The sequence below is a fragment of the Helianthus annuus genome, chromosome 14, assembly GCF_002127325.2.
Source record: "Helianthus annuus cultivar XRQ/B chromosome 14, HanXRQr2.0-SUNRISE, whole genome shotgun sequence".
NCBI lineage: Eukaryota > Viridiplantae > Streptophyta > Magnoliopsida > Asterales > Asteraceae > Helianthus > Helianthus annuus.
The window spans coordinates 134830624-134840366 of record NC_035446.2 but is presented as its reverse complement, the minus strand read 5'-3'; the positions used below and the strand labels follow the sequence as shown (position 1 = coordinate 134840366).

At 35.7% G+C, this 9743-nt stretch overlaps 1 long non-coding RNA gene across 1 annotated transcript; it reads right to left on the bottom strand.

The window, feature by feature from the left end:
- Positions 1 to 8878: 8878 nt before the first annotated feature.
- On the bottom strand, positions 8879 to 9508 carry LOC110905977. The gene is made up of 2 exons (XR_002573561.2): positions 9395 to 9508; positions 8879 to 9111 (listed from the first exon to the last, which is right to left on the bottom strand). It is a non-coding gene; the product is annotated as an uncharacterized LOC110905977 (long non-coding RNA).
- Between the last annotated feature and the right edge of the window lie 235 nt (positions 9509 to 9743).

Below are 9743 nucleotides of genomic sequence, written 5' to 3'. Positions count from 1 at the left end.
CTGCCTCACCATCTGCAACATCTGCTCCATCCGCTTCTGAGCTATGGCATCTGTTTCAACCTCTGCTTCACAAACAAAGAGAATATGCAGATCAACAGCATGAAGTTCAACTTCAAATGGTCAGAAATGTCATGGAAGCTAGGTACAAAGATACTCAAGCAGATATCAAAGCCATTAAAGCTCATCTGCTTCAAACTACTGGCATTGCTCCTCCTTCAATCATCTATGTTGAAAATCCTGATGATGTCAAAAAGGTGGAGAAAACTAAAGGAAAGAAGGGAAAAGAAGATGGTTTATACATGCCACCAGATCGAATGTCCAAACTTGTGGTAGAAATCCCAAGGCCAGATTGTTCCAAAAAGGTTGATGAGACTCAAAATGCATTTGCTGCATTAAAGGCAAACATGAAAGGGTCTAAAAGGTTTGAGGAGGAGAAGAAAGTTTTGATGGAAAAAGAAGAGCAGGGTACTTCTAAACCTAAAAGAAGACAGCCTACCAGAAAAGTAAGCCAACGCAAAACCACACCTTCCAAAACCACCAAACAAACTCCTCAAATCCCCAAAAGTTCCTCTCATCAAACGTCCAAACCAACAGATGTTAAAACATATGTTGTATCAACAGGTGTTGGTACTTCAGTTGTTTCAACAAATGTTATCTCCACAACTGCCATCACTACTACATCAACCCACACTCAATCCACTGCCATACCAAAAACAATATCACCACCACAAAAACCAGCTGCCAAAAAGCAGAAAACAACAATTGACACATCAACTGTTGTAGTGACCACAGTGGTTGAAACACCAGTTGTTTCAACCGCTGTTAGTCAGATACCCACTACTTCAATCACTGCTACTCAACCCACAAATACACCACTAACTTCTCCAAAGCACAAAAGAAGAAAGATAACAAACATTGTACTGGAAGATGACACTTCCCCAACTCTAACATCTACACAACCACTGTCCTTTGTCACCATTCCAAACCCTGTTCTATTATCTTCAGTTCAACCCTTCAATCAAAACACTGCCATTGTCCCTGTAGGAGTACAATATCCTCTAGATCTTCCAGCAGTCAGGGAGGAAATCAAATCCTTCTACTCTGAAGATGATGCTGAAAAGAGGAAACTCCCATCTGTTCAAGGTTATCCTTTGCCAAGAAATATAGAAGAATATCTCAAAATAAAGGCCCAACAAGCAGAGGATATATCTAAAAGAGATACAGAGGGAAACTCTGACAAAGAGATTCAAAGAAATTATCAATACCTGCTCAGTAAAGTTAGAACTTTAGAGCAGTTCTCAAAAGTCCTTTGTCAGAAATTATCAGAAAAAGATGATGACAACATGAGAAATGACTAACTTGAATACATAATGGCATACAAGAAGTACAGGGTAGAAAAGTATCAATACAAAGAATGGTCCATCAGTGAACTGTAAGAGGAGACAACCAGAATTCAAAAGATGATTCAAGACAAGGTAAAGCAAACTCCTCCAGTTTGGGCCAATTACAAGAAAAATGTACCAGAAAGGACCTTGAAACTGAAAAGAATGAAAGAAGAGCTGATAACTGTTGATTATGGGTCAAGGAACCGGGTTACAAGGTGGAGAGAAGAAAAGGTGTTTGCTACCTACAAAAAGTTGGAAGAGTTAAGGAAGAGAGATCCCACTGCTCCTAAAAAGCCTGATTATCCGGAAGTAATGGTTCCAGTCAAACAACAAAAATTGCCAATCAGGAGACCCACTGCTCCACATGCTAGCATTGTAACATCCGTCAAAATGGATTCCCGAAATCCGACCCGTTTTGAAATTCGAATCCTAAACTTGAACCAACCTAGATTTTTCGCAATTTAAAAAACCGTCGAAAAGTTTTTATATGGTTAATTATCTGTGTTATTAATTAGTTACTTTTGTTAAAAAAATCAATATATTAATTAATTAATTAATTTAAATAATATTTAGATAACCTAGTTAATTCTAGGAAATCAAACTTAAAGCAAGCTAATTTAACTATTTAATTAACTTCATTAAGTTTGAGGGACTAATTGTGTATTTACTTGTAAGTGTAAAATGGTACCCAAACCCTAACACCCTTTTCTTATTACAGCCGACAGACACCTCTTGGCTCTCATCTCTTTCACATCTCAACACACCTACATAGTTTCATAACCCTTTCCCTTCCCAACTCTTGTCTGCCACTATAACACCAACACAACCTTCAACCTCTCGATCTCACCCTCTCCCTCTGTTATTAAACATCCACAGCCAAACATCCCACCCCTTCCTTCCCCCTCGTGAGTCTGTCAGCGGCGCCGCCGTGAGTGGCGGCGGAGGTGACATGGTTCAGGCGGCACACGGCGGCGAGAGAGAACTGAAGAGAGAGAAAAGGCGACGAGGGTGAGAGGTGACGGCAGCGGCGCGTCGGCGGCGGTGATTACCGCCTGTTTTCCGTCGACGACCGGTAACATATTTACGACACCGACAGACCTTCGACAAAGCTCATTCCTGTTCAAGCCACAGTTCCAGTTTGGGTTCGTTTCGATTCGGTTCAGGTTAGCTTGATTTCTGTTTGGGTCTTGTTTTTTTTAATTCGGGTTCGATGTGGTTTCGGGAGACTCAGTACTGTTTGGTACGAATCAACTCGAGTTCGGCTCAGGGTCGGGTCCAGGGCAAAACGGTCCAAACTAGCGTTCGGTTCAGTTGGATTCGGCTCGGGTTGACCGGTCAAAGCTCGTCAACATCTGGCTCGGGTCTTGGCTCGTATTACGGTTCAGTTTGACGACTCGACGAAGTCCGAGTTCGTTTCAGTTTATGTTCCAGTTTCGGGTTACGAGGAACAAGTGGTTCAGTTTGGTTTCGGGTTCAGTCAACACAAGTCAACAGCAATCAAATCGGTCAACAAAAGTCAACCGGTCAACTGTTGGTCAACGGCCGATCCGAGACTTGGTAAAAATCTTAAACGATGCAAAATTTTATTATTAATGTTTATTAATAGTTATTGTTTTTTTTACGTGAAAGATTAGTTATTTGAACTTGTACGTTAATCGTGTCTTTGTAACTTGTATAAATATATATATATTGGTTGTATAACTCATATAAATATATAAAGTTTCGTTGATTGTTGAGTTTTGATAATAATAATCGATACTTTGGTTGTCGGGATCGTCCAAAACAGAGGAAACTCTGCCCGTTTTTCGTAAAAATTCGTGAAACGATAACGCGTTTAATTATAAAACGAAGTGTATCGGATTCAAATAATTTTTATAACAATAAATATAAACGTACATTTTGTTTTCGGCAATATTGCTATAACTATCTTATTGTGTTAATTTAGAATCAATACATAAACTATGTATACTCTATGTGAATATATATATATATATATCAACAAGTTATACTTTAAATTCTATTTCAAATCCTCCGTCATAGCCCGTTTACTCATGCACCATCGTTTGCCCATATAGGGTGACCTCGGTGTTTCATCCTCCTAATCTCTTACGCTCGTCAACACTTGGATAATCAGAAGACTTAGCAATTATGTGAGTATACTCGCAACCCTTTTTTTATGTTTACTACTTTTTGGGGTGTAACATGTTTACCTATTAAACTACACTTAAACTTATTCTTTATGCAATGCACGAAAACAATCCTTATACATGAATACTATGTTGTTATACTTGATGCTTATACGTGGACCATACTTATGTAATATGTTTTAGTCATTAGCTTTCACGAGCCTCCATTTGACATGTATAGCGCTATAGGAGTAACGCACCGCCCGTAGACTTGTGGTCATGTTGAATTATATCATTGTTGCGTAAACAGAGGATTGGCTAGAAATATTGCATGCCATGTTAGGTTGATCTTGTATAAACTAAGTTGACATGTGGATTCGTTTTAAACTTTTATACTTATACTTTTAATTTGCTTAAACTTGTATACTCGCATTTGCTTTTGCATTGAATTGTATTTTAAACATGTTACAGGTTGATGATTGATGATGCTTTGAAAATGGATAGCGAAGATGCCTAGATACTCACTTAGACGTTTAGATTTAAAGTGTTGTATCAAATTTTGTTGAGGTTATGTTGAACAATGTTGTTATTTGAATTCCTTGTAATGTTTTGACAAGTTATCTATGAAATGAAATTTGTTGAATTAAATATTGTCACAAATAGTGTTATGAAGTCTCTTGCAATCTTGAACAAGTCCCACTCCGATGATTCCGCCATTGGTTGGGGGTGACAGATTGGTATCAGAGTCATAACTATAGGGAATTAGGAAAAGTAGGAATGCTTTAACCTAGTCTATAGTTTTAGAGCTTTATTCTTATGTCATGCTTGAAACTACTTGCATGCTACTCTATTTGCTTTTATTTATTCGCTTTGACGTTTTAAACATATATGTCGCTTGTGTGTTAATACTTGACGTGCTATTCTTATGTGGCAATGCTTGTCTTATTATGTGTCGATACTTGATCTATTGATCTATTCTTTGTGTGTTATTCTCGACATGCCTTTTATGTGCTTATACTTGCTCGTTATTTCCTTTAACATACGCCTTTTTCCAAGGCATTTTACTCGATTTTTGTTAAACACAAAAACACTCATATTATACAAACGAGACGAGTTTACCAAAATAGGCTGAAACCCACAATTTGGTAAACGACTTTCATTCCGTTTGATTCTATTTTTGCACGAAATTCACCATTAAGTTAGGGGTGAAATCCACATCTTAATGGAAATTTCAAATTTAAATTCGTCAAGTAGGGTACGAAGTCATCAAGTTAGGGGTGAAACCCGCACCTCGTCGACTAGTTCCACTCCTTGATTTTTACAAATCCCGCCAGGTCTCGAATTTTCGATTGAATTGGAGCGTGTAGTAACCGGAAGGGTAAATACCGTTAACCGACACATCGGCGAGAGTATTTCACCTATTAGGCCAAAGCATGTTGTTAATTTCAAAAGACCTTTCGACGACTTTGGTGAGTCAACGTTCCGTTTAGGAACCATCCAAATTTCTTCTTATCAAGCTTACGCTTTATTATTTTCGATCTTTTATGATGAAACTCACTCTTGTCAACTTTGAACCATTTTTGAGTTTTCACTTTTGCGCATACATTATACTAATACTTTTCATACGATTATACATTACTAGCATGCATAATTTCACGAAATTTTATTTACACTTTTGCGACAACGAATGGAGATATATCATCGAGATAGGAGTGATTTCCTTACCTTGATGATTGACTCCGCTTCTTTTCTCATCTTACAACGACCTCACCAACGGATTAGGGGTGATTCCCTTACCTAGGTGATCGTTACCAATTCTTTCTTTTTATAGACTGTATTATCTAAACACGATCATGGTTATATCTAAGTCGTTTAACGTTAGTCAAATCTCTAATTATTTTAAAGGGTATTGTTTATATAAACGAAATTCTTATCTTACAATCTATTTTCACATAGCTCACACACACAAAATTTGTAACTTTTCCATAAACGCTTGTTCCTCGACTTTCAAAACTTCACGAAATGTTGCTCACCAACTTAGTCGGTCTAATAAATCCATTGCTCACAAAATTTCGTATTCCACGTAATTACTAGAACGCACTCATCTCGCATCATTATACCAAAGATCGTTGTTTTTCAATTGATAAACAAACCAACCTTTCATACAAAGTATTACAAATATTATTCGATCACCATCAAAACTCTTTTCAGGATCAACGAAATATTTTTATTAAAAACACCTTTCACGATCACTAAGTTCACATATCAAATTCTTTTTTCTAAGGATCAACTTTTTCACAAGAATCTGTAAATTTCCAAAATTTTCTAATACAAAGTTACTTAAGACGATGCAGACTTTTTAATCTCTAGAACTTTTCAAAACCTCACTCGATGCGTTAATTAAATTCAAAACACGTGGGTAAGAAAACTTCTTAAGGACCGACAAATTTTCAACTTATGTAATCTCTTTTAAAACCATAGTAGCATTCCATCCTTTTTACAAAGTACGTTTCACGTAACCAATAACTATTTTATATTCCCTTACATTCACAAACTAGATTCTGCGTTTCGTGACAACTCAATCTATATAACTTCACGTTTTGTGTAAACAACTATATATGCATACCATTTTACACATTTTAGTCAATATCTCATCACAATCTCACGCGTGTCACTCGTTCCCTTTCTCTTTCATACTCGAAACTTCTGATCTTTTACGCGCATAAACTCGTGCAGTTCGATTTATACTATAAACAAAATTATTATTTCCTACATCCATACTTATACATTTTATGACTTTACTTATGTTCACACTTACACAATTATGTTATACTCATGATTCAAAATTCATACGTTTCACGTTTATACATACACTCACAATTATACATTTACGTTGTAATTACATTCATGTTTATACTACATTCATATTCATGATTCAGACATTTTATGTTTTCATTTACACTTGTACAACTTTGATACACTTATATTCATACACATATATTTTATTCATACATAAAACCTTATGTTTTACACCTATATTCACGTTCACATCTATGCTCATACATCTTATGTTCACACTTATACTCGTATTCATACTCATACGCTTGTGTTTATACTTATACTCATGGTTGTATTCACATTTTATACTCAGTTTCATACACGTTATGCTTATACTTATGCTCACACTCATGTCATACGTTTTGTGTTTATGCTCACATACGTATTCGTATTTAAACTTATACTATGCTCATGCTTTATACTCAAAATTCATACTTTCGCGCCTATACGCGAGCGAAACCCGAGAGTTTCGCTTACGTTGACCTTATACTATTTGGAACGCAAACATGCTATATGCTACATTTCTATACGCACACAACCTTATTTTCAATTTTATGTATACCCTGATTCATATACACCTAGTACAAGCTATGCGGATCATGCGACAATCAATGTAATCGCGGGTGCACACGGGATTATAGTGATAGGCGTATGAGAACTATAGAGTGTACTACTGTGTATGGTAAAACACAGAACGTAACACAACACCTAATACGAACACTACAAGAAAACTGGGTTTTTAGTACGCGCAAAAGCGTCCTAAAATGCTATCTTATAGGACCTTTCATTTAATAGGACCAACGGTAAAAGCGTTTCATGTAAAGGGGTCGTAATAAGTCTCAGAACTAAAAAAGCGGCTAACATCTCAAATAAGATTATGAAACCAATTTTATGGTCGCGTAATGTCTTTGAACAACCAAAATAGTGTCCTAATAAAAACATATTAGGACACTTTTACGATGTTCTAACATGTGCTTACATTCTTTTAATCTTTTGATACACTTACAAGCGTCCTTAGAAATTAATTGATAGGACCCTTATGATGTGACATTATAGCTAATTTAGTACCAAGAAAAGGGTCCTAATATACCAAATAAGATTATGAAACCAATTTTATGGTCGCATAATATGTCTATAGACAACTTAAATAACGTCCTAAAAAAACATATTAGGACACTTTTACAATGTTCTAATATGTGATTACCTACTTTTAATTTTTTGATACACATACAAGCGTCCTTAAAAATTAATTTAGAGGACCCTTATGATGTAACGTTATAGCTACTTTAATATCAAGAAAATGGTCATAATATCCCAAATAAGATTATAAAACCAATTTTATAAACATACCATTAACAAATAACATCCTAATAGTTATTGTATAACATCAACTAATGAAAGAAATAAAACTTCATTATATTTCAAATAAGCATGTTCATAACAAAAACACTAACCATAAATAAGTTATAACATTATCTAACATAAAGTTTTAATATTTAACAAAGAAATTACAAGCAATTAAAGAAATAAGAAGCATAAAATCTTGAGTCATCATGCGTCCTCAATCCTCATGGACTACCTACAAATAAACCATCCACATACAATCATTAAGTTCCATGATATTAAAATTATTTGTATCACAAGTTTAACAAATACATACAGAGATGAATGGATAGGGCCATGTGATGGATGCACCAATGCACTCTAAATCAGTTCTATTCAGAAATTCAAATTGTTGCTTAAGTATAATGAAATACTAACATAAATGATTAATTGCTTGATCTCATCATCATGTTAAATAATGTGTGCAGATTAAGAATAATAAAATAAAAAAATACCTCAAGCACACTATGAGCTAGCTCACTATTTCCATCCACATGACCAATTGTGGTTTGTGATGAAACCCATTCAGGATCAACTTCATCTGAAACAAGCATGTAAGTTGCATAAGATAAGATTTAACACTAGAAGAGACAAAGTAGACGTGGCAACATGGCCGGGCCGGGTCGGGTAACATGTTCGGGTCAACCCAATCCTTTTGTACAGGTTGAAATAAGTCTCCAGGTTGAGTTGACCCGTCACTTTTTGTCCATTAACTTTGAAACTTAACATATCAAAATGTTATAAGTTAAAAAAATAATATTGTATTATTTCGGTAATAGATAGTTGAAACCATTTAGGAGGCTTTATAAGTTAATAAAACTTTAGATGACTTTCAACCTGTTTGACTAGGGGTATCAACGATCCGATACACCAGTGAGCTACTCAAGATCAGTTTGCTAAAAGCTCGAACCAAGCCAAGCTTAAAAAACGAGCTCGATCCTAGATTGGAGCTCGTTTAACAAACAAACCTGAGCCTCATATATCAAACTTGACTAGGCTCATGAGCCTAAACAAGCCAACTATTTATAAAAATATAATAACTTCTATTTACCGGAAAGAACCACCAAAACCCGCCGTCAACCACCATGGTTGCTGGAATACCACACCCGAATCACCGGAATCCGTTTCATACCCTAGCCGGCTTTATTTTTTTTGTTAAACAACTATTATCAAAACCCATTTATTCCAAGTGTCCAAAGCATACCAAGTTTCCATCTTTTAATGCCACCACAAGTCATAACACTAGTCAACTGCAACATAGAAACTATCCAATTACAATCGAACGAAACCTCCAACAACTAGCGAGTCGAAAATCCCAAGTCTTCACAGCTCCACAAGTCGGGCTCAAGTAATTTGTCACCATTCCCATAATAGCAAACCTGAATCACAATATCGACACATTTTGTTGTGTTATGTTTTATCTCTAACGGTCGGTCAAATATGTTATTTAGCTAAAAAAAATGGGTTGAAAATAAACCAATAATCAAAGTAAGTTTAGGCCAATCAACTGAACATGTTTCAGTTAGTTATAATCCTGATCGTATAATATTAAGCTAAACTATTTAACAGGACAGGAGACTGCATGAAAGCCAGTGGAACCGAACCCAGAAGACCTCTACAAGTTGGTGTAATGAATGATATGATATAAGAAAACAAACTTACATAAAGCCAGTGGAAATCTGCTTTAAATCAATCTCTATATTCTTCATATTAGCAAGTGACTGGGCACAGAATATGAGAGCAAGCCATGAACCAAGCTTGTACTGCAGCAGAAGAAAAAAAATCCATTAAGTTATGCGAACTTTGAGGTTGCTGAAAGGGTGAAACATTTTAGCACAAATCCCCATAGGTACAACTTACACTCAAAATGTTATGTTGAATCTCCTATTCACCAGCTGCTAATCCAGTTATCGGTAGTTACTGTGACCTAACTCTAATTCAATTATTGTAGCTACATGACCTAATTCTAATTCAATTATTGTAGTTACTATTATCAAGACCCATTTATTCC